The sequence below is a fragment of the Ixodes scapularis genome, unplaced genomic scaffold (assembly GCF_016920785.2).
Source record: "Ixodes scapularis isolate PalLabHiFi unplaced genomic scaffold, ASM1692078v2 PGA_scaffold0__279_contigs__length_252992795, whole genome shotgun sequence".
NCBI classification, from domain to species: Eukaryota; Metazoa; Arthropoda; class Arachnida; order Ixodida; family Ixodidae; genus Ixodes; species Ixodes scapularis.
Genome location: NW_024609835.1, coordinates 58,452,472 through 58,477,910, shown reverse-complemented (window position 1 = coordinate 58,477,910; position 25,439 = coordinate 58,452,472). Strand labels below are relative to the sequence as shown.

The 25,439-nt window shown below is 43.3% G+C and overlaps 1 non-coding gene across 1 annotated transcript; it reads left to right on the top strand.

Annotated features, from left to right (window-relative positions):
• The first annotated feature begins 1,794 nt into the window (after positions 1 to 1,794).
• Trnak-cuu lies at positions 1,795 to 1,867 on the top strand. Its single transcript has one exon. It is a non-coding gene; the product is annotated as a tRNA-Lys (tRNA).
• Positions 1,868 to 25,439: the final 23,572 nt, after the last annotated feature.

The window sequence follows — 25,439 nt, the reverse complement described above, 5'->3', positions numbered from 1 at the left end:
TGATGGTCACTCGGATTAGCCCTTGCTGTACTGAGCTACCGCCTGCAGTGCCTTATCGCCGGCTGGTGTCAACAACGAGAACACACACACCCTGTCTACACCAAAACTACAAGCGTTCACCTCACACGCGTCGCCGCCGCTTTTAAGCTTTTGTGAAATTGCTTTCTTTTGCCGCGGAGAACCGCCTTATCTTAACTACGCGCCTGAAATCCTTCCAGGCGGGCGTACACAATATCAAGCGTTTCGAGAAATGCCCGTGGAGTAGAACTATGGGAAAATTCGGAGCCCGCGATGTCGATATCGTCGCCGTTGTGTTAGTACGCCGTCGCGTACTGCAGTCCCCCGTTGGGGGAGGGGGGGGGGGGGGGCGGTCTTACTACGATAACATGGCGACAGCGTTTACACTCTATGTATTTACGCGAGGCTCGAGTATTTGGGGATAATGCTGCCGGTTGGTGTGCCCCTTTGTGCCTGATATTATCGCCCGTGACGCCAGCGAGTGAGATGGCGACAGGCATGACTGCTCAGTAAACAGGCGTCGGCGGCCATGTTTTGCTGGTTGAAGCGAACCCCCTTGTCCTTGACAGCGAGCGGGGAAATGCGAAAAAAAGATTGTATCGGCCGTTTTGCCAGAACTAGCGACGAGTGTCGTCTGCGGTTTCCGGCAACTATTTTGCCATAATCGTGAGCTTAGCGAGGAAATGATTTTTGCCAGCCACAGAACACTACCACGCAGAAAGGGAATGCTTGAACGTGTTTTTGTTCTGGATATATATCAGGGATATATATGAGAGAGAGAGAGAGAGATGAAGGTAGAGCGGAAGAGGGAATAGCATATAGTGTCGCAGGAGAATAAAGTAAACAAAGTTCCTAGTGGCCGATGGCTGCATGATCTTTTCTCGGATCACTAGTCCGTAATATGATACCTCTTTGTACACAGTAGTTTCTCCTTAATTTAAGTGTGTGAACGATTTCTTTAGTTATCATTGGCCTCATCTAAATAAAAATATATAAAAGATGTGTGTTGGTTTCATGAAACTGGAACTCAGAGTCAGTTCTTGTATGAAACACTGCTAAGTGTAGGCTTTGAAAAAGGACCCTACTTTGGGGAGTTGTATCTTCTTTCTCAATAAAATGATGCAGCATGTTTTTAATGGAAATGAATGCCGAAATAGAGTATAACAGGTTACCTAAATTTTAAAAAAAATCGAGGGTGGTGTTTTTTTTTTTATTCGCATCGGAATTTTTCTTTGTTTGATTTGTTTTTCCATGTTTGACTAAATATATCCTAACTATTGTATCACACAGATACCTTAGTTATTTTTTAAATATTAGCTATATATTAGTAGAATAATATCTGCAAATTATATCATAATGATTAAATTATTTCATGAGATACAGACCTCCAAAGTTTGCCATTTGTCGTTCGAGCAGGCATGTTTGTCAATTTTTAGAAAAATAAATAAATTTTAAATAAATATGATTACTTTATATTACAAGCAAGCTATACCCATAGTTTGCGCCTAAAACGTATTAGAGTTCTCCTAATGTTATCGCTTTAGTTATTCACTCTCAAACGGGCCCCCTCCATCAGTGCGCGTTAATGCAACTGTCCACCACCTCATGCCTTACGATTTTTCCTGTCCCCGAGTATTTTTTCTAGTCAAAACTAAGTTTGGATTCGTTCATACCAGACACTAGACAATAACATATAAAAACATCAGTTGACTTGAAAATGTCGACTAGCCATCCTTTGGTCGATCTTATATGAAATCACCCAGCTAATTGTACATCGCCCGGCTAGCTCAGTCGGTAGAGCACGAGACTCTTAATCTCGGGGTCGTGGGTTCGAGCCCCACGTTGGGCGTCGCTTTTTTTTTTTTTTAGAGGGAAAGCAGGAGCCAATAGAACAAATGAACGTATAGTTGTTACAATTTAATAAACTGTCTATAGGACTGTCCCCAAACGGCTGCCCCCAATTCGGCAGCCGACAAGCCGACTTTTCGAGCGCCGGCTCGTCTAAACTCCTACTAACGACGGATATACGTGTATAAAAATCGACTGCAAGCCGATGCTCACTTACGTTCCTGGCTGCCCTCTCTGGCGCACTCGATTCCGACGCGGAGCAGCTCGGCCAGTCTGGAAAACACTGCATCCGAGCAAAGATTGAAAGACACAGGACGAAAGCAGACGAATATCACCGACTCGGATTCCGTCAATATTTCTGAGCCGGAAGTATAGCGTTGTATCGTGGTCTCGTGCATATAGGGGGTATTCACTGGGCGCCATATTTGAGGGCGATGTTTAGAGCGCATGCTCAGAACGAGGTCACATTAATGTCTTGATGGTGCGCAATGCACGTTGCGGAAGAACTGCGGAAGCTCGCCGTGAGCACGCGCTCAGCAGCCGAGCACACAGATATGGCCGCCAGTGAATACTCCCTATAGTGTGTATATCGTGGTGGTGACACGATATATTAATGCAAAATTGGATTCTTAAAGAAGCTAACTCCATTTTGACCTTGAAACGAATGAGTGAAGCCTGGTCGCCCGCCGAACATCTCACAGCAAGCTCCATTGGCCGCAGAACAATAAAAAGAAGAAAAAAGAAAAAAGAAAAACAGGAAGAAGGACTGAAACGCTTCGAGAAGACTTCGCCAGCTGTGAAATCTTAAAAAATAGCAGCCAAAGAAAAACGGTACAAAAGGAGGACATAGCGACACCGACACGCCGCATGCCTGGAATGCTGAGACTGGAGTTGCCGTCTGCTGCGTTCTGCATAAAACGCAATCCTGCCAAGACAGCTTAATCAAAAGGTCTTTCTTTCTTTTTTTTTCTTTTTTTTTTTGCAAGTAGGAGTTTGTTACCAAATCTTAATTTGGATTCCAAAAACGAAGTTCTACGAAGCTTGCCTTACTTAAAAAGAATTATTTTGTTTACATATTCTAGCACTTAAAAAAATGGTTTTGAGAGTTCATATTGAAGGGTTTGTCTATTTAAACCCCGAACTGTTATTGCAGGAGCTTGAATAATATGGTGTTTCTGGTCAAGCCTTACTTCTATTAAAATCATATCTAGAAAATCGGAAACGGTATGTTGTAATAGTTTTTTTATCTACTGTAAAACCAGTATTCTCACGTGTTTTAGTTTCATTCAAATGTGTATGTGAACGATATCTTAAATCTTAACCCAAACACTGACTTTATAACATATGCGGATGATTCAACACTTCTGTGCGCTGCTTATTTTGGTGGGGAACTGCTGTCAAAAGTTAATTTTGTGTTCGACCAAATATCATTGTGGATGAACTAGAACGCTTTAAAAATAAATTCAAGAAAACTAAGGCCGTAATATATAAACCCAAACATAAGATTGTGCCTTCCTTAAAAAAATATAAATTTAAACTCATTTAAAATTTAATTGATGCAATATTTCAGGGCGCTTGGAGTTGTGTTTTCTCATAATATGTCCTGAGACGATCACATTACATACTTAGACTTAAAAAAAGTCAAAATCGGTAGGAAAGTAATGTTGGCTCGGCTATTTACCTCCAAAAGCGTTTAAAATATTGCAGTACAAATCGTTATTTTATTTCCATCTAAACTATTGTTCCTTGGTTTGGGGTACTGCCGCAGCGACGAACTTAGAGAAAGTGCACCTGACTAGGCTATCGACAAGACTTAAAAAAGAACTCCGGTACGGCCACTTCGTTACTGATGGAATTGTTCAGGCTACAACAGCACGTCGCAATATATAAAATTCGTAATCCTGGTTTCTGGCATGTACCGACGTGTCAATTAAACTCGAGAAAATAAATGTTAGCCTAATGAATCCAAAGACGTCTAAATTTGTTGCATTATTTTGGTGTCTTTAATTGACAAATCAACTTTCAAGGAATTACGTTCCATTATGTATAACTTACATTTAGATATTTGATCGTTTGATTTTGTAGTACTCATATTATTCGTGGATTGATGTTAAACAACTATTACAATATGTTGACCTTGCTTCTGTCTGTGCTATATAATTTTGGGTGTTTCAATCTTATTTTTGTATTCCTAACTGCTGCGGAATGCACTGGGGTGGAGAGCCCGTGAAACCGTCTATTGTGTTTGTTTCCCTCAACCTCACCAATGCATGCAAAAAAAAAAAAAAAAATATATATATATATATATATATCTATATATATATATTTTTTTTTTCAATTTTTATAAACGCAATCACTGCTAACATTCCTGTGCGAGCACGTTTATTCGCGGACGATGTTGTTATCTTCACTGAGGTAAATGGTGTTAGTGACCAGACATTACTTAACAGCTGCTTATCCAAGATCCACGATTGGTGTGACTCGTGGCAGATGTCACTAAATGTTAACAAATGTGTTCGCATGCATATAACCCGCAAAACTAGTTTTCTTTTCTATAATTATTCCATTAATCATACTGTCCTAGCCGAAGTGACTTCCTATAAATACCTCGGTGTAATCATTTCAAACGACCTGCGTTGGAACACCCATATCAAATATATTGTTCGCAAGGCATTAACTAAGCTCTGGTTTCTCCGGCGAAGTTTAAAGCAAACCTCATCGGATGTAAAATTAACAGCCTATAAAACGTTTGTTCTGCCTATATTAGAGTATGCGTCCGTTGTCTGGGACCCGTTTACTAAAACCAACATAAATTTACTTGAATCCATACAGAGAAAAGGCTTGCGTTTCATATAAAACAAAGTTCAGAGACAATACCCGGTTTCCGAACTATATGTGTTTTCCAGCATTAGCCCATTAACCCATAGACGCATGTTTCAAAGATTAAAATTTTTGCTCGACCTACTAAACAACCGATTTAATATTAACACCTCTACATATATTTCACCTGCTCTTCATAATTACCCCACGCGAAATTTTCATTGTAGATCATTACAAGAATACAGCTGTAGGGTCGATGTATTTAAGTTCTCATTTTTCCAAGGACCATTCATGATTGGAATGCCCTACCCAGTCATATATTAAATGCTTCATCTGAGTCATCACTCATTGCTAACCTTCGCAGTTTCTGGAACTCCTGCGATTGACGGTATTTCTTGTAGGTTGTTTTGTTGCTGTTTTTTTTTGCTCTAATTTTTATTCAATACTGTATAATGATGACATTGATTGCCTTATTCGCGTGTGCTAAAATGACTAGAAATGTATGTCTTTATACAACATTATGTACCCCCTCCTACCACATCTCCCGAAGAAGATACTAGTATCAATAAATAAAAATAAATAAATATATATATACATATATATGAAGATTATTATAAATAAACATTCTTTTTTTTTTGTTTTTACTTAGTACCGCTATAGCGACTTTTGTGTTTGCTAAGTTAACCTATCCAAAAATTGTTCAAATTTATCTCGATCACAAATTCTAAGTGTAAATTTAGAAGCCGGTGCTCTTAACTCAAACGGCGATAAAACATTGTCGAAGCGACCCTATAAATTCGCGCTTGTCTCGTTTACGAAGCACCTGCTGCCACCTGTCGGAAAATTGGTTCGAGGATTTTTTGGTAGAAAACTTGGAAACAAGTGGCGCTGTTAGAAGGAAAGGAGAAGAAACCTCTTTTGCACCAGCTTAGGGGAAATGCTAATGCACAGTGTGCAGAAAGAGGCCGTTTATGGATCCCAGGCAACGTAACTGCAGCAGCAGCTCAACAAACCCAGCATCTCAGGGACTTTAAGCAAACCGTTACCCTTACCGCGCTACGCTGTTGTGGTACGCGGAATAATTTAACGGTTTACTAAACGTTCTTAATGTAGCTTCTTTGCTCGAGGAAGTTGCTCGGGTCCGCGCTCACTCGAGTCGCGCTCGCATATTTTTGTCTAGACCTCTTGAAGCGGTGTTATTTCTGAAAATAGTGTCATTATTACTCAAGCATCGTTTGCCACTGAGCTTGGCACTGATCTTGCAAGACTTCATTTTGCCAAGCTGTAATTTGCCGGTATGCGAAAGTGGTGTTCACGTTTATTCCTTTTGGCTAATGCATTTTTATTTGTTAATTTTAGTACTCGTTTTCTTCTATCACTTACAATCTTGAAGCGTAGCACTGATTATTTGATATCAGCGTGTTTTATTAGTCGATGCGGCTAAATTTTAACCGAGTTCAGTGATGAAAAGTTCAAGCTCTTGGTTTTCCTAATTTTTTTACAAGGAAGTTGATTAAGCAAAAATTGCCAAAATGTTTTTATTTTGCCAACATCAGCGGTTTACCCCAAACATTGTTTACTTAAAGCGCGGCATGGTCATTCCATAGTTGCTGCTATAAACGTATTACAGGGACAGCGTGCGTCAGAGATCGTAATCGTTTTGTGCCGACGCTTTTACTTATTTATTTATTTGAGCGTACTGGCAACCGCGAGGCTGAGGTAGGTCAGTGGTGAGCAGGTTAAATGTTAAAGCACCTTTAAGTATTACTTACTTTAAAAATAGAGCCATATGTTGTTTTTGTCTTGCTTTTCCAGCTCCATTCGCTCATGCAAAGACAAATTTAGTATATAAATAACAGTGCCTAGACTACTTACCCAACACATACTGATATCAACAATAACCGCTTTTGATTAGTGTCATTAACAAAGGTGCATGCTCACTGATGAAGAGATTTATGCACGTTTGTAGTCGACACGGACTCCAATTACCGGGTAGAAATAGGCTTCATTAACTGCACCTCCCTCACAGTCAAAAACATTTTCTTTTTTTTCCTGAGTGTGGGCTTTTCACCTTGTTTGTATAAAGGGTCAAGGCCGACAAATCGCGTTCCTTAAAGATATAATTATGGCGAACGAACAAGTCTGGCTAATGTTTTATGTAGAGTGTTTCTTCTGAGCGTGTAAGCCGGCACTTCGTGATACGCTCATTTTTACGACATAACCAAAAGGAACAAATCGTCCTCGATGTTTTAATGAATTTCGAGGCATGTTTAGACAAGAGACACAGTATCCAATTTCAAGGGATACAAAGTCAATGGTATATACCTCGAAACGAGGCTCGTTGCCGCGCTCGCTGGCTCGTTTCCGCGACTTCGCCTATCAATGTACCATACTGTAAAAATTACATACGTTCGTTCATCGATCAACACGCCGTCAATAAAACAAGAAATCTATGGCATACTGCTTCATATCAGTACGCCCCCTCTATGCCCTAGAACCGCATATGTAACTCCACCTTCCACGTGACATGCCAAGACCGATAGAGACTCTCATTCATAGACCAAGACTTGGTGTAGAATATACACAAAACTTCCTTCACCGTATTGACCAAGCCACCACGCCAGAGTGCCCAAGTTGTGATCAAATTGAAACAACTCAGCGCATCATTTGCGATAGTGGTGTCTACAATCTAGAAAGACACAAAACTCAAAAGAAACACAGTACATTTCCGGCCTTTCTATGTGGCAAAGGGGCTTGGTGCCTGGGACGAAGCACATAAAGTGGCAAGTGCCACAAAAAGCTATCTTTTGTTTCCTAAAGGAGACAGGTCTGAACTCCTGCTTATAGACGATGAAGCTCTTTGTTCGTGAACAGTGCCGTATATATAGTGTTCGAGACTTGTGTACCTTTTACCGATTTTATTTTCTTCTTCTTTTTCTCTTTCAACCTCTCCTTTTATCTCCCCGTTCCCATTTCCCTGCACAGAGTAGCCAACCTGGACCCAGGTTAACGTCTATGTCTTCCTCTTCTCTTCTTCCTTCCTTCCTTCTTCTACGCGAATAAAATCGATATAATCCGCAAAATAATATGTCTTATGAAAATGAATATTCATCTTGTATTACATTATATTTCTTACTATACTTCGTTTCAGCTTAGGTCCGAGCGCGGCTGATGTTATGAGCCGAAGGGCCAATCAAACAGCGAAAGAGGCACAACGTCATGGCGTGCTCTCTGTAGTCGATAGGACCAGCCGGTATTCGCCGTCTCTCCGTGCGTGCCCCTCCGCCGGCTAGTCTTATCAAGCGGAGAGAGCACACCATGAAGCTGCGCTTTTTGCGGTGTTTGATTGGCCCTTTGGCTCATAACATCGGCCGCGCTCGGACCGAAGTTGAAACGAAGTATACCTACATCTGTAGAGAAAAAATTTAACGGACTGCGTTCTTCAGACGCCTTTTTGTTTCTCAGGTCTGCGGGTTGTGTGGTTTTCATCAATTGAGGCCGAGCAAATCTGTATTATTCTATTTTCCCCTTGGAGCGCTTGGGTCGCAACCATTTCGACTTTGCGATTTTATTTTGGGGACCTCCGTGAGTGACGCCGACCAGACAGTAGTCAGTAAATATATTAGTTTCCGCCCTAAAACGTTGGAAGCATATGTAACGCCGTTCCAATTGTCTTATCAAAAATAATCACTCGAAGACTACTATTTTTTGCTTCGCTTAAAAGCAGTATGCGCGGGAATTTGTTCACACTTGTTTTGTGCGACAGGAGTCAGGAGTGAGGTGAGAGGCGGTCAGTGCATTCAGCGATGCGCCTTCAACGACGAATTCATGTAAAAGGTAGCTTACGAACAAAAAAAAAATATCAAAACAGAACGATTGCAATATTGCGAAGTCTCAACACCGAGGAAATACACACAAAAAAGACGACGGGTTTCCACAACGTTAAGGTGCTAATTTTTATATAATTTGTTTCTTTTATAATGGCGTCTATTCTTCCGCAACAACTCGTTTGTATCAATCCAACGAACATACCACTCTTTTCGTATCCGTTTCATGCGTTGTGCCGTGTTATGCCACGTGTTTTGCATGCAATTCGTATGCGAGCGAGAGAGAGGCGTGCTGCTACAGCGTTTGCTTTCCGTGAGAACGGTCTACGATGAAGGCAAACCAGCTCGAACCCCATGTGTTGTGGGCAAGTCCGAGGGCTTTCTTTTCTTCTCTCGCCTTCCATAATCCGCGGCAAACTGGGAACAAAAAAGATGCGCCGGTTTTCCGTAATCACTTAAGACACAGACGAGAATGTGAAGGGGTCGGGTCCGTCCGCCTAGGGTTTTCCTTTGGGGAAAGCCTGCGATATGCTATACAGGCCAACCTGTAGCCTCGCGTAACGTTATGACGTCCAAGAGCTTCGCTTAATGCAACGGCCGGCCCAGAGGTAATTTTGAATATGTTCTGGGGTGGCTCAGAGCGTGATATTGTTAGCACAAAAAAGCGATGGTGATTGTTTCCTGTTTTTTTCTTAGAATGGGAAGGCCGCTATCAGAACTACTAATGAGGTGGAAGGCGTTAATTCGGGGTATCAACTTAGGCACTAAACTTTAGCGCCCGTGAATACCTTGTCTGAGTAAAATGTTGCAAAATAAAGCCTATGTCATATTCACGCTAGCTGAGTCGCGCAATGCATACCCTATGAATGATGTGTGTTTTCTGCGTCCACTGCTGTACTAGACATATGCGCTGATTTAGCTCTTTGTTATTCTATGTGATGTTTCGTACCCGAATATATACCTGCTCTTTTTTTTTATCTTTCGTTAACGAGAGTTACAAAATGAATGGTACCGTACCACAATATTTAAAAAAAATGATATGAATAGGTTATTGGATATGTCGTTGAGCTTCCAGAATGTGTTCTCGTTAAATTACTCGTTTCCCCTTTACTACTACTGCCTTGTCCAACTCACGAGCATTAATTCTTGGCTTACGAGAACATTAACCAGTAAAATCCGAAAGAAAAATAATAAATTGTAACTGTATTGTCCAGACTCCGAAGAGTCGTTGTGCTGTACACTGCTCCGTCTCGCCATGCAATCATAGAAAGTGTTTCGTTGTGTAACACTTTAAAAACGAACCGTGTGCGTCTATTTTACCTCATGACATTTGGGTAGTTTCTCAAGGTTTCTACGGCGGACGCTCAGTGAGTTTTAAGGTTAGAAAAGTCCGCGATGAGACATGGCATTTTATTTACATGCCCAGCCCATGTCATGTTAAGTTTCAGGCTGTAAACTTTGTTCCTAACTCGACTATTTGTTTTCGGCCATACAATTCGACGAGCTTTCTCCGTCGAGTGATTTGATATCTCTCCAAGTACTCTGCGGAAACAATAGGCACGCGTGTATTTCTTAGACTGAAAGGACATTTTACATTTTACTGCGCTAGCATTTTACTGCACTAGCATGTTACTGCAAAACAGAAAGGCTAAATAAAAAAGCCTATAGGTAGGGATCTTGAAACTTACACTATACCCATTTTTTTGGGTTTATTACAGCGCTGATTCCACTCGCTACTCTTTGACGGGAAATTAAATTTACGAAACAGATAAACATAACAAAGTAACAATTGTAGGGGTTTCACCAATATCAATAACGAGCCCGTTGAAATGAGAATAAACGTGTCATTACTTTCCTCCGTAAGGACCTTATCTTTGGTTTCACGAAGCCATCGGGCAGTGAAAGAAAATATATTGAGTTATCTACGTCGGATGGGCAGTATACACTCACGGCAATGCCTCGCGTAGCCAAGATGGCTGCGTGCCAGCTTCAATCGTTCTCCGCTCGCCCAGATTTGGCGGGTGATACCCGTCCCGCCGCCGACGTTGCTCTGACTCTAGAACGTTCTGCACTCACCCATGAAGAGTGGCGGTGCTCTCTGCGCAGAGATTTCTCTATTGCCAGGGGGCTGCAAAAACCTCGGCGGATCAAGCAAGAGGTGCACTTTCACCTCGAAATCGATGTCGGTTGTTAGTGTCGCTATTCTTTCTGGACACAAACTTACTTCGTCAGACGTTTGTTCGCTTCAATATTTGAATATACCCGTTTTCACCTTAAGAAACACAGTAAAAAAGGTCCGGCGCCTCGCCGAGCTCACTGATTTCTTCTTGTATATAAAGAATTGAGGTATATGTAGGTGAGTTGTTGCTTAGATATATCTTATCTTATTAAGAAATACGTACACGCCTTAAACGCCAAAAACATCGCTTTTTTCTCCGACAACCAAATATCGTAAGAACTACTTCTCGCCGCGTATGAACAACGCGCGAAAAGTACTTTTTTCTTGAGGTGAAAACGGGTATAGTCGCCTTTTCGTGTATGATAATATACGGTGGCATGCACACTTGGCTATCCTGTAAAATGAGGCGCAAACTGGTGCCTGGACGTAACAAACTAAATGCCTTTTGTTTTTTAACCAGAGTTACGTTTAGAGGTTGCGTCTAGCCAGTACAATGTCGAAGCGCAGCTCCCTTTCATTGAAACATTTTGAAGCAAATATTGTAAATGTAAACGCCGGAAATCGCCGACAACCTAGTGAGATCGACGCGTCAGGATGGCTGCGTTTTACTAGAGGTGGCGCCGCCGCTCATTGAAACTTCAAGCGTAAGAAAGGCTCCTCCGCATTAAAACGCACTAAACATCTACTGTAAAACCCTTAATGTTCGCGAGCCCTCAATTTTCGCGAATTTCGCGAATTGAAGAATTCGCGAAATTTAAGGGCGCGCGAAAATTTCGGTCCTTAGGATTTTCAATGGAGGCGTCTTTAATTCGCGAAATTTAGTGGTCGCGATTATGTCACCTCTGACCGATTCGCGAAAAATAGGGGCCGCGAAAATAAAGGGTTTTACAGTATATATATATATGACAAAGCTAGGTTTAGCAACGAATCGGCGGCAAGTTCTCGTTATTTTCAGGGTGAATGTCTCAATTGAAAACTGAAATTAGAATGCACGAAGCTTATCATCGACCGCCTTCGTATCATATGGCATTTCCCAATCGTGACTTATGGCACCGAATCCGACGCTCGGCCCGCCTCGGGCGTCTTGGCAGTTCCGCCTAGAAGACACCTTTCTCCCGCGCACGTCGCCGCTAGTGGTTTCACGCAGCGCCGCCTATGCGGGGCACAAGTTTGTCTGCTTCTTTTGCATGGGCTGCGGTGACGCCAGAACGCCGAGCCCTGATTGGCTGGATTGGAAGGATAGTGGGTAGACGTCAAAGCAGTTAGCATTAAGGTCTACTCACTATCCTTCCAATCGGAGCTCGGCATTCTGACGTCACCGCAACCCCTGCGCGAGAAGCGGACGAACTTGCGCTCCGCATAGTTTGCGTCAGCTTCACCGCCCGCGCGTCTAGCAGCTTCTCATAATGAGCGCGACGCTAGCAAGCGGCAATGACAAGACGGACGCGTCTACCGCTTTGCAGCGTCCCTCGTCGAGCCTCGGCGTGTTTGTCGCTTGGGCCGTGTCGGCGATCCATAAACAATGACGTCGTTCGCAGGCCTTGTCGTCTGGGTGGCACTGGTTGGGATGTGTTAGAGTCCCACCGCTCAAACTTTGGGAGGATCGGAGTTAGTGCACCTTTCACGAGGTAAAATCTAGCGCAAATAATGCAACCTTGAAAAGTTCGGCACGCACCGTGCCGGCGTTAGTTTTTTTTTTTAGCTTTGTGTACAAGAGAATAAGAATATTTGTGGCACCGTATATATTATGTGCGTGCTTCATTGAACGCGGTAATGACCCCGAAGAAGCGCGTTGAAAGCTGACGCCGATAGCGAGGAAGGAAGGGCTCTCTGTCAGACGCAGATGTGTGCCCCGGCGTGTTTCCTCGTGCGACCAGAATTTCCCTGGACTTCCCATCGCTTGGAGGCTGGAGACGGACGCCGTACTTTTCCCGTTGCGGAGACTGAGCCTTGAAACGCCGCCGCCGACCAAAAGAAGAAAAAAAAAGGAAAAGAAAAGAAATCTTGTCGCCTTGACGAGAGATGAATATGCCCTTCTCAAAAAGAGTCAACTATATATGTCGCGGTGTTACCGTGGGCAACATAAGTGCGCGCAACTTTTGATGAACGCCTTAAAGCTTATATTTAACAATAGCGCTAAATACGTTGCGGGAGCTTAGGAGAGTGAGGAGGACGCATGGAATAAGCTTTGTTTGAAACATTAGATAGCTCCTCTTATTTCTTTGTCCTCTTCGTTCCTTTTGTTGACGTTTTCTTTGTTCTTTTCAAAATTAGCGAGCTGAACCAAGTGAACAATGATTTTGGCACCATCCCAATTAACTTTGTTCAACCTATTGCATTTTGTTTTCTTTTTCAGCTATACTGCAACCGATGCTATGAAAGCGTTAATTCGGGGTCACACTGCTCATACATCATACAAAAGACAGTCTGCAAACAGGAGTCACCGCAATATCCGTGGTTCGAATGCCGCACACCAAGTTTCTCCTTGAACTCGTTGCCACGCGGCATTTGAAGCACGGACCTTGCGATGACTCGCATTTGGAATCTGTATGCACAGTGTTTTTTGTATGGTATATACGCAGTATGATCCCGGCTTTAGCTGTCCTTCCGCGTCCGGCTTGGTCAATTTTCTATGCCGCAATGTTTTTAATGCGAGACATGAAATGTCTTGCGTTCGTTAAAGTAAATAAGGAACCCCGGATTTTAAGACTGAAAAATGATTTCAGTTTCATCAAACATTCGACTGAAAATGTTGATTAATCTAAGAAAAAGGATAGTGAAAAGTTATAACTGCAGCAGTTACTACTTTTTTTGAACGTTACTACCCCTTTACTACCTATTTACTACCTCAAACGAGCGATAGGGGGTAAAAAAAGTTGGTAAATGCACCAGTTACTACCTCTTTCTGACCGTAACGACGTTTTTACTAGCCATTTACTACCTCAAACGCGCGACAGGTAAAAACTGCAGCTGCTATGCGGGGAAGCAAGAAGATATATGCTGGGAACCTATTGGAACACTGTTTCATAGACAGTCACAAATGATTACTGTGTGTACCATTACTTCTTTGCATGAGATATATTCCTTGGAATGTTTAGCAACAATAGCGGAGAACAATATCGGTGTGAAAGCAGCTTCATATTTGTAACATAGTTCATGGACGAAGTGGTCACTGACCAACCGACATCTTTGAGATAACCATATATAATAGACGCATAGGTAGCCATTGTGGCAGGGATTGGGTAAGCTTGTCGTCGCATGTGTTGCGTTGTGTGTGTGTCACCTGTGTTCCAGTTCTTTGCGCGTTTTAAATGTATAATACGTGTGGAAAAGTGCACGTAAGCAGCGTGGAAATAAAATATACCGCAGTAATAATACTTTCTTTTTTTTTTTTACAATTTTGATTTTGAAGTTGGCACCACCTGGGTTCGAAAGGTTGAGAGCGACTTTTGGCACCGCGCATCGCTAATAACTTTTTCGTAATTACGGTGTATACTGACGAGGGAGGAAGCGTCTTACATTTCTGCTATGAGGAAGGTTCCTCCCTTTCTGAAGGTAAAAACAGTTACTGATTAAAGGTAGTAGCGGTTGCTAGGTCTCGTGAGAGTTGGTTCCAGTTACTAGCTAAAGTTAGTGAAAGGTACTAGATTGGTTAGTAACCGTCACTAGCTTATTCAATTAGTAACGTCACTAACTTGGCCGTTATTAACTTCAGTCACTAAAAAGGTAGTGAATGTTATGACAAGCAGTTACTAACTTTTAGTTAGTAAGTACTATTACCTTTTTTTTTAAGTGTGTACAACTGTGACCGAGCGTTAAAGCAGCTTGCTCGAGGTTACACAGTGAAATGCAAATGCTTTTGTAAAAGTGCGCAATTAAATTATATTCAAGGGCTTTTGCGGAAGGAACGCTAGCTTTCAACAACTCCGGTGGCTAATTGAAGAACGCCAGGGAAATTGTGGCAACCACCTGGGCGCAAAACCATAAGAAGTCAAACAGCCGTTTCATTGGTTTTGCTGGAGCACTATAGGGAGTATTCACTGGCGGCCATAGTTGTGTGCGCGACTGCTGAGCGCGTGGTGACGGCGTGCTTCCACAGTTCTTTCGCCACGTGCATTGCGCACCGCCAAGATTGCCGATCTTAGCACCCTATTAACGTGAGCTCGTTCCGAGCATGCGCTCTAAATATCGCCCTCAAATATGGCGTCCAGTGAATACTCCCTATCAGTGTGCTAATACACAAATGTCAACCACTTCGCACGCGCGCGCATTCCGGAAGGGGTGCTGCCGCCATGCTACTCGCAGTCATCGCTTTCCGGCTTCCAGATTGCATAGGGCCGTGGTGCGCGTACATCATCGTGCATCATCGTTGAGGACGACCTGGTATCAACTTGAATATTTCTGCATCTCTGTGCTTCATAAAATTGTGTTGCTCGTGAGGCTTTAGTTTGCCAGCAAGCGCAAAGACGCAGTTCCAGTCATCTTGTCGCTTTAGAATCCCTTTGTCGTCTGCTTCGTCGTCGTCTGCTTCTTCGTCTTCGTGAACGCGTGAACCCCCTGCGTTCACGCGGTGGTCCAACTTCGGCCGCGGGAAAAACAACGACGCCACTACTCCAGCACTCCGGCTGCTTGGACGTTTCAATTAACTTAGAGACAAGTCGACATCTTGTTCAATGGCAAAGAACACGAAAATTCGAGGGACCATAGCTCGGTGTAGCACCGCGGAACATCAAATGTGTCCGTGGAAAACTGAGCTCGGTAGCGCTCAGGCTTGTGCTCGCATAACGTTTAATCGAGAATCAAGTAAGAAGAGTTAGATAAACTTTCTCGGGGAGTGATTATTTTGTAAAAGTCGTTTCATTCTCGTTGTCAGCCTGTGCCGCGGGGTATAAATGAACTGCTGGGACAAGCCTGCACACAAAGAAGTAACTATCTACAGAAAGATCGTGCCTGACGCGCTGTAACAACTCTCATCTGTCAAAAAGGAGCGACTATGCCAGATACCTGAAAACTTTAGGTGGAGATGAGTTTTCGTGTGCAGTTTCTATTCATTTTTATTTTGTTTGTGCAAGCTTCATACGCGAATAGTGGCCCTATGGTGGAATCTTTTTTTCTGCGGTCTTGATTGGTGTTAATGCAGAAGAGATCAGTAACGTCAGCCTGATAAACCACCACAAGGTGGATAACGTTCGGTTGCTACCTTTTTGATAGTAAGTGTTGCACTTCTAAATTGCAATATGCGGTGCTGTCACGTTTTGATTAAAAAAAAATGAAGAGCTGCTTTCAAAAAAGTCGCTTTAAATCATGTTAAGCATATCAGGAATGGCTGCTCTTTTTTATTGATTGTGGTGATCTTTTAAAGCACAGTTGTAATTGAAACATGTCACAATAACAGCCATAACCACCAAAACAAATCGACCAAAGAGTGCATTAAAAAGAGCCCCGCAAACCAGTGCGGAGGTCTTGATTGAGATTGAATAAGTGATAGACCGCTATGGAGCGAGTTCTCAGGGAAATTCGAACGTACGGAATACTTCGGCACGCCCTACTATTTCTCGTGCCCTGTAATCTTACACACCCTAGCTAACGACCATTGGCGTAGATATAAATTATGAAGAAAATCGCGAAACAAATCGAAAAGCGCTATTTTTCCTGCCGCTTTGTCCGGCTCCGTTTACCTTTCTTAGCAACTCTATTCGGGGGCTGCTTTCTTTCGGGAAGAGATAAAATCCGATGCTTTTTTGCCTGGTACGGTTATTGTAGCATCCCGGCACACAACCAGGTGAAGCTACCCATTAAAAACCGTGAGTAAACACCCGATGAAAGGCCTCGTGCTAACCCGAACATTTCCAAATGCCGGGCGTACAACGCGCATTAACGCAGCCGAAACACATTGGGCATAACTACAGGTACCAGAATCCACAGCGGCAGCGGTGGCGTCGCACAACTTCTGGTAAGACCGGTCTGTCCGTTCTTTGTTTTGTAATCTGCTTTAGTTTGTAAAATGCTCCCTGCTTAGTTAAAGTTAAGATAAAATAAGTTTCACGGATGCCTGCAGAATTTGCAACGTAGAACAAGAAACGGAAACGCTCGTTATATTGAGGAAGATATGGCGATCAATAATAATCCCTGGATAGGGGGAACGAGGGAGATAAAAGGACAAACATATTTCCAAACACAACTAGGTGACTGATGCGCGTCTGAAAAAAATCCTGTTCCTGGTATCACACCAGGGACCTCTCCATTTTCGATGGAGCGCCCAACCAACCGAGCTAACCAAGAGTTAGACGTCAGTAGAACAAACGGGTTTTATCAGCTACCACCAGTCTAACACCAACAAAAGTGAACGGTTTGCACTTTTAAGGTTATGATTATAATGCAATTATATGCAAAAATGCAAGCGAGCTGGACAAGAATAACGATAGTTGTACCTGGAGAAGAGAAGCAAGGGGGATAAAGGTCAAACACAAATCACCAAACACAACTAGGTGACTGGTGTACCCCTTGTTCCCTTTCTCCAGGGATTATTGTCGTTATTCTTGTCCAGCTCGCTTGCACCTTTGCATCAATTTTATTATCATAATAACATTAAAAATGCAGGCCGTCCACCTTTATTGTTGTTGAACTGGTGGCAGCTATTAAAAGCCGTTTGGTTTACTGACGCCTAACTACTGGTTAGCTCAGTTGGCAGAGCGCTTCAATCGGAAATGGAGTGGTCTGAGGTTCGATACCTGGACCAGGCGGATTTTTCAGTCGCGCACCAGTCACCTAGCTGTGCTTGGAGGTTTGTGTTTGTCCCTTGTCTCTCTTATTCCCCCTTTCCATGGATTATTATCGTTCCTCTTGTCCAGCTAGCTTGCCCCCTTGCATTAACTGCATTATCAAGATATGGCTACCTAGCGGTTCGCGAGGTTACAAGACGAAAAGAAAGGCGAAATTCCAGACATGTAATTTCAAGTGGATTATGGAGTCTTTGAAGTCTCCACCTTTTGTTTACTATTAAAGTATTATAACCCGATCCCCACTATACTCTTGCAGTAATGTCCAGGTCTGCTCAAGGAGATCGCACGTAAGGCCAAACATCTTTCAAAACGACAACGCTGTACAACAACTTATAATAGAGTATACTAGCTTCCACCACCTTGAATGCATATGAAACTTCACGTAGTGGTTCATGTTAGATTTTTTCTTCGAGGTATGGTGATGACTAAAGAAATGATTTTTTATATATTATTCGGTCCGAAAATCGTACCAGAGAAAAGCTGGTTGTCATTTTCCTCAGATGTCTACCGAAGACATAGTGCGTACTTTCAGTGAAATTATGGCGAAATCAATATTTATGCAGCCGACGCGCCTTACAAAAATAGGCGCAGCCCCATGTCGAACTTCAGTGCCAGAAGAAAGCTTCTTCCACAGACGTATCGCTTGTCCAGTAGCGCAAACTCATGAAAGCCAAGGACCAATGAATTCGAAGTGGAGAAAGCTTGGATACATTTTAAAACTTGCGGCAGAATGTGATGCAAGGCACTTTACAAATGACGAAATAATGACAATAAGACTTTCCGGTAGCTGACACGAACACTGCCACAGCACAAGGCAGCCCTCGCTCAAATGGTTCACCCTTCAATTGACGGTCAAGTCGTCACTATTTAAAGCATTAGGAGGCTATCCGCATGGCCAGCAGCCGTTATTTTATCAGCAGCAATAAAATGAACGTCCACGGAAGCGTTAACACGATAGCAGCGTTAAGGACAACGAAATGTACAAAACTAAAAGTAACAATCGCCGAGCATTACATTTTCCGGGGGTTTTTCCCATCCGGCGGACCGTAAACGTGCCATGCATTTCACAGACCATTACACCTAAAACGCTCATTCGCGCTCCTCAGCGTCGCAAACTCCCGATGAAGCAGCAGTTGTGCGAGACAAAAAAACATCGGGGAAGGCACACCCAGCAAGAGCTTCCAAAGAGATTCCCCTTCCCGGTGGATAGACTAGGTCGTGTCGTAACTAGTACTCTGTCAATACTGCCTAGCAGACAAGGCCTGTGTATGACGTCATCATTTTTAGATCCCCGATCCGCCCGAAGCGACAAACGATGCTCGACGGACAGTTCAGCGACGCTAAAAAGGAACGGTAAGGGCGTCCGGCAGCTACGCAGTCATCGGGGACGGGGAATCTCCCTGCAAGGATACCAGGAAGCGTGGACGTCTTCCGAGCAAGACGCCTTGCTCTCGCGTGCGATTGCCCCCGGAACACAATTAAGCAAAGCCGTGCGTGTCCTTGCACCTCATTGCCGCGTTTGTTCACCCCCCCCCCCCCCCCCCCCCCCCTCCTTCTCCTCCGAGTAGGACCACTCATGTCGTCGTTTCGCGGTCATGCCAGTGATGGAACGAGTGTTCGAGAGGCGGTCCGATCTGCTAACAGGGGAATTCCCGTGGTCGTACGGAGATATAGCGTGCGTGCGGCAAAAAGGCTGGTCGGTGTATGCCTACATCGTCGCGAAGTCCCCTTCCTGTCTTGAACGTCGTCGAGACCGGCCTGATGCACGCTTCGCGATAAAGCCGGACATTGAGTGCCTGCGTGTATGAGACGGGCCACGCATACGTCTTTTTTTTTTTTTGTCATTTACCGGCTCTAAAATTTGCATCATCTTACCTGTTATCTTTTGCACAGGAGAGTGTCGAATCCGCTCCGTGTGTGTGTGTGTGTGTGTGTGTGTGTGTGTGTGTGTGTGTGTGTGTGTGTGTGTGTGCGTGTGTGCGTGCGTGCGTGCGTGCGTGCGTGCGTGCGTGTGTGCGTGTGTGCGTCCGACTGAATCGCTTTCTTGTTCAGATAGATCAATTCAGGGTAATTTTCAACTGCATTTGGATTTCACACAAAACAATCTCCATTAAAAAGTGCGTGACGGTTTAGTTAACAAATGTCCGAGATATGATTAGTTAGGGCTTTTGCCATACCACGGCCCAGCTAAAAATTCCAATGTATCACTATATATTTTTAATAAGATTATAGTACACTAACCATGATCTGCTTGTGAAAATTTACCGACATCACAAGAGAAAAAGACAATATTCGTCACAATATTTAAGCGCCGAAAACAAAGGATACTGTACGGCCGGACTGCTTATAAAATACTGTACGGCCGTAAATATGACCTGACTTTATAAAAGTCAGGTCATATTTCCACCGTAGAACACAGTGGTTGGCCTCAGACGGATATAGATGAATACTGACGTCAGCCTTGCTTCCTATCTTCAGCAGTTCTCTCTTTGGGTAGATGAAAAAAAACTTGGCCAGTGCACAGAAACTCCCGACCCGCAGGCCATTTAATGCGCTTTGCACAGTTGTACATTCCCTTAGAGCTCTCCGGTATGCAAGGCTTGTTGAAATATGAGTAATTCTAAGAACCACGTTGTGACCTTCTCCAGACAAAAATACAAGGTCACGCGCCGAAGATTTTAAAGCCAGAGCTTCAAGATCGTTCGAAAGGAAGCACCGAAAGAAATCGCAGTCGAACCACACTTCATGAGAGGGCTAACAAGGTAGTGACAGTGACAATAATCTACGGTGTTGTTTAATGTACAGAACACAAAAAGTTGCTACCTGTCTCTTAAGAATGACTGTAGACCAGTGGCCTAGCCAGGGGGAGGCGAGCTTACAGAACTTCAGCCCAGCCCCCAGTACCCCCCCCCCCCCCCCCTCCTTCCCCCGCCGAAACGTATTCCTGGCTACGCCACTGCTGTAGACTCTGCCGTCTGTGGTTAGGCTGATGAAAAGAAGTTTCCGCTAGCAGCTAAGTTTATTCTAAAACACAGATACTCGTACATTAAAACAAAATCGCACTTTTCGGTGACGGACTACGGGTATTCCTCGGGGGCAGGTGTTCCCTTTCACTCATTATATCTCCAGCTTAACTTTCAGCCCCCTTCCTCGAAAGGCGAAGGGCCCCGAGACTTGCCTCCATCTTTCTGATACTGCAAACAAAGCGACGCATAATTTACTCACCAAGAATGACAACAATAGAAAAAAAAAAAGAATCAGATCCTGCAACCGCCGGGGACTTCCCTTCGGCGACTCGCATTGGGAGTCCCACATATGAGACGTGTGCGTGCATGCCTGTCATTACAAAATAATCTTTCTTAGCCGGTTTTTTTTTCGTTTTTTTGCGAGCAATTGTGTGGCCAGTGTCGCGGGGGCGCCGGAATTCCAGCAATGTTCGCGGAACGTACAATTACCCGCTGCAATGCCCAAGCGAGACGGGGCCGGCATTTTCATCCACAGTCCGTGAATTGCCGCCACACGCCGCGTAGCGTGAACGCAGTTTTTTTCCCTCCAGTCGGAAACGCGCACCTCTATAACACCCGAGTTTTCATAGTGGGTGGCAATTCTAACAACTGGAGACACTCCACGAAAACCCGTCAGACATCTTCAGAGAACTGTGGTCAGTGACAGCTTAAAACACTAAGGGAGTGACGCATTCCGAGATCTTATCATCTCTCAATGAAATTGCGCCATTAAACCGGCAAGAACGTCCAAAGCGAATCGCGTGGCCGGAAGCATAATAAACTACGCCCTGCGTTTTCGTAAGCTTTCAGTGTTTTTATATGTTTTCAGAGGTTCCTGAATATATCCACCGTAATTCACGTGGGGTACCAATCAGTGGCCTTTCATTAATCAGTTCAGCCAATGAGAAGGGCTATTGGTTTCAATGGCTTTGCGATGAATTAGTGGCAAGAAGGGTGGACAAATTTCGCTGATGAAATTTTATGACGTTCCGGGCATTGTTATGGCTCGGCTATTGTCGTCGTTGCAGCGATTGGACACAGGACACTACCCGAATGCTTCTCGAGATATCGATTATCACGAGCCAAAATCGAGTGTCCACGCCATGCTCGGATCCAATCTATGAGCCGCATTCAAATATCGTCACTGGGCGGTACTGCTACCGCCGAGCTACGTCATCAGGTTTTGCGAAGGAGAGATTGAATGAAAACACTCGGTTTTGTCCTCAAAATTACAGCGCAACAAAGAAGTTTCTTGGTCAGTGGCGTTGTGTGCGAGTATCCTTGAGTCCCACTACTGCCAGTGAGCTCGTGTAAAGTGAAACGTATTCCAGTTGAATATCGTTGCACCGCCCCTTTAATGTCCCGCTGCGGAGATATCTCGATCCGAAGAGCATAAATGTCTAATGAGGTAAAAATCGCAACATACACAAACATACGCTATATTTCTGCATGCCTAACTCCCGCGTGAAACTTCCAAATAGCTAAAAGACTTAAAAGCATGAGGACATAGAATGATTCCACTTAATGATAAGGAACCGGATTGAGAGAGGCGTGATCGACGGGTTCTTTTTTAAAGTTCGCTTTAGGTTAACCCAAGAAGGGGGATTTATCTCAGCAGTGGATGAAAACATGCACAATTTGTTTGGCCGTTTACAGAGCAAAACAGTTTAGTACAGTTTAGGGTATGCACAAATGGGGTTGTTTTGAGATGTTTTATTTTCAGTTGTGTGATTTCTCACTCTGATCATTGATGGTGTGGTGATTCTACGTATGTAGGAAGGCTCACGTACACACGCATACATAATGTGACTTTATGCATTCTGACTTTTTTTTATAAGGCACGAGGGAAAGGCGTATTTTATAAAACAAACAAACAAACGCAAACGTGCACAGATGCGCAGGCGTAGATATAATGCTCACGTGTACAGAACCTGGATGCGCGATATTAAATTATCGGAGTCCGCCACATCCGGCAACAGGAAGTTCGCGTCAAATTTCCTCCTGGAATTCCCATCGAGCGTCACGGAGAAGATTTAAACTCGAAGTTTGAGCCTCTCTTCGTGGAAGTCGGGAAGATAAACAAAGTTCCGCTCTTTGCCTGGGTCACCCCTATAAAAATGATTTTCTAATTTTTATTGAAAACGTGTTGACTTCTTGTTGGCTCTGATTACTTTCTTTTTACTTTGACTTCCTGTTGACATGGTCAACAAAAAGTTTGTTGATTCTGTGTTGAAACTTTTCTGATTACTTTATTCAGCTTGAGTCAACAGAAAAGCTGTTGACTTTCTGTTAACTTTACGATGACTTTTTTTTTCTGCTGACTTCCTGTTGACAGTGTCATCAGAAAGACTTCAGACGTTCTGTTTACTTCGTGCTGAAAATGTTTAGTTGACTCTCTGTAGCCAGCGTCAATAAATAAAAGCTAGAGACTCTGTTGACTTTTTATTGAACATAGCATATCTTGACTAGATGTCAAAACTCACTAAGTTTCCCAATAGTCTCTGACAAGATGAGAACGGCAGGGAGGAGCTTCAGTTGTCCCTCCTCCAGCGCGAGCATTCTACCCTTGAAAAAGCTTAGGCGTCTTGATCACCTCGAGCGCGCGCGCGCAGTCAAAGCACGACGGAAGGCATGTAGCACGTGCTGGAGGCCAAGCGTTCCAAAGACACGCCCTGCCTTTTTCACTTTATAAGCGACTATAGTGAGTTTATTGACCGTATTAGACTGGTCAACTAGTAAAGAAAAGGAGAATAACTATTTTAAAGCGGAGCAACTGCCTTGAATCGCCTCGTCCTGAGTGGTGCTATGCAGAGAAGCGATAACATTTCTTCTGGGACTGCAGACATGTACAAGTTACTCAAAAAGAGTAATTAAGTTAAGATACTGAGTATTGACCTCAAAAGTAATTTGAGTAGAGTAGAAATTACTCAAATCGAAAGTAATTGAGGAAATTACTAATTACCGTAAAAAAAGTTGCGAATTACTTGTGAATTCTTGGAAGTTACTTTTATATGTTTTTTTCTTATGGTAAAAAGCAAGAACATAGGCTTTGATCCGTTAGCGAAATTGGGCTAGCCAAATATGGATCGGATTGTTTTTTCAAAGAAATGCTTTAATAGCTGGTTCTGCTTCTGCGTGCCTAATTGTTTTGTACTTCATTGTTTGTTTGGTCAGTGATGTACTGCAAATCTGTCATTGCTAGCTTATGGTTTAGCACTGCCTGAGCTTGATTTCTAAACAGTGTTTGCTTGTTTACAGTGTTGTGTAAAGTACATCTAGAAAATACTTGAAGCAAAGTACAAAGTAAATGAGAGGTTACGTACTTCAAGTGAAGTATTAAGTACGCCGGGTGCAATATGCTTGAAGTAACGTACTTTAAATAGAATATATTTCAAGGTAAAGTACCAGTGCTGTTAACAAAATCTTTCATGGTGCCCTTTCATTCCCCAGTGTTTCTTTAACTGGTACGCATTTGCTTCAAAGGTAATCGGAGGTGCATCCGCTTTTTACGGAAATGGCAGCAAATATTGTATAAAGTCAAGTCGCCACAGAGTAGTTGTTTTACTCTCGCTGACGAGCTATTTGACACAATCAACTTGTAAGTCACTTATTTCTGTCGGTCTTATAGCCACCATTACTTCACTCATAGAAAGGACCAGATGGCGTCTTGAAAGAGCGCGTTTTCACACGACAATACGCCTTTTCTTTTTTTTCCAATTCGGGAATGTATATCGAAGTCGGAAGTTTTTCTTTCCTCGAAAAGTACAAGTACATGCCCAGAGAATGTACTTGAAGTAAAGTACAAGTTGTCTAAACAGTGGTACCTTAAGTACCATGTACTTATAGTACTTCCCAACACTGCTTGTTTATTATTTTTTTTTATATATAAACGTTAGGAGAATTACTAAGGTTTTTCGAACGATCTTCAAATCATTGAAGATCTGCATATTCTATGTTTTGGGAAAAAAGACAACGCAAAAGGGTCCCCTTTGCGTTGCCCTTTAGCACGCGATTCTTCGAGTACAGCAGAAACTACGGGAGCGCCAGATGATCTTCAAAGCAGGTGTTACATTGTGTTGCCTGCTTTGAGTGAGGGTGCAGTGTGGGCACCTCCTGTAGTGGGCGAGAGTATCTACGTTGGGGAGAAGCGGGAACCAGACCTTTCTTCAAACGAGTCAAGTCTCTTTGAGATTCGGGACACAAAGAAACGTCAGTCTTTGGCGCTAATCCCCCAATTACTCGGACTCTTTTGCGCCGTGCCTGTTCGCTCCCCTTGCTTCGTAGCAGTGTTGTTGCAGAGGAGGGGGGGGGGGGGGGGGGGGGTTCGCGGGGTTTCGGACTCTCCAACCCATTTTCTCTCCCTCTCTCCCCCCCCCCCCCGTCCTTTCCCTACGCCACGTGATTCCCTCTCTTTGCAAATATCAGCTAATCTTACTTCTTATCTCTTTTGTGCAGAAATGTTTGTTGATAGGCAAAACAACCACTAAAATTCGAAAGTAATTTGTAATTTGAGTAGAAGTTACTGAGAAAAAGTAATTAAATTAAACTACTAATTATCGAAATAAAAATGTAATTGAACGTTACTAAACTACTCATAAAAGTAGTTAAACTACAGTGACTTGAGTAGAGTAGTTGAACTACGTACAAGTCTGTCTGGGAGTCGTTTTTTGTTCATGTTGTTTTAGTGACTGCGCCGAATTATTATTATTTGTACCAATGCCTTTTAGTAAGAGGAGTCTACGAACTTCAAAACAATGTTTTCATTTTGAAAGACTCCCGAGAAGGAGATCGGATATTAAAACCTTAATGAATGTTCATGTGGTCACCGGTCAAATGATTACCTTCAATATGTAGGCTACATAAGGCTCTGGAGCAGTCAACGGGACAGTGATTCAGGTGTTGAGTGCTCTATCGTGTTTGTGTATGTGTTCATTTCTAATGTGTATTTGCGGGATGTAAG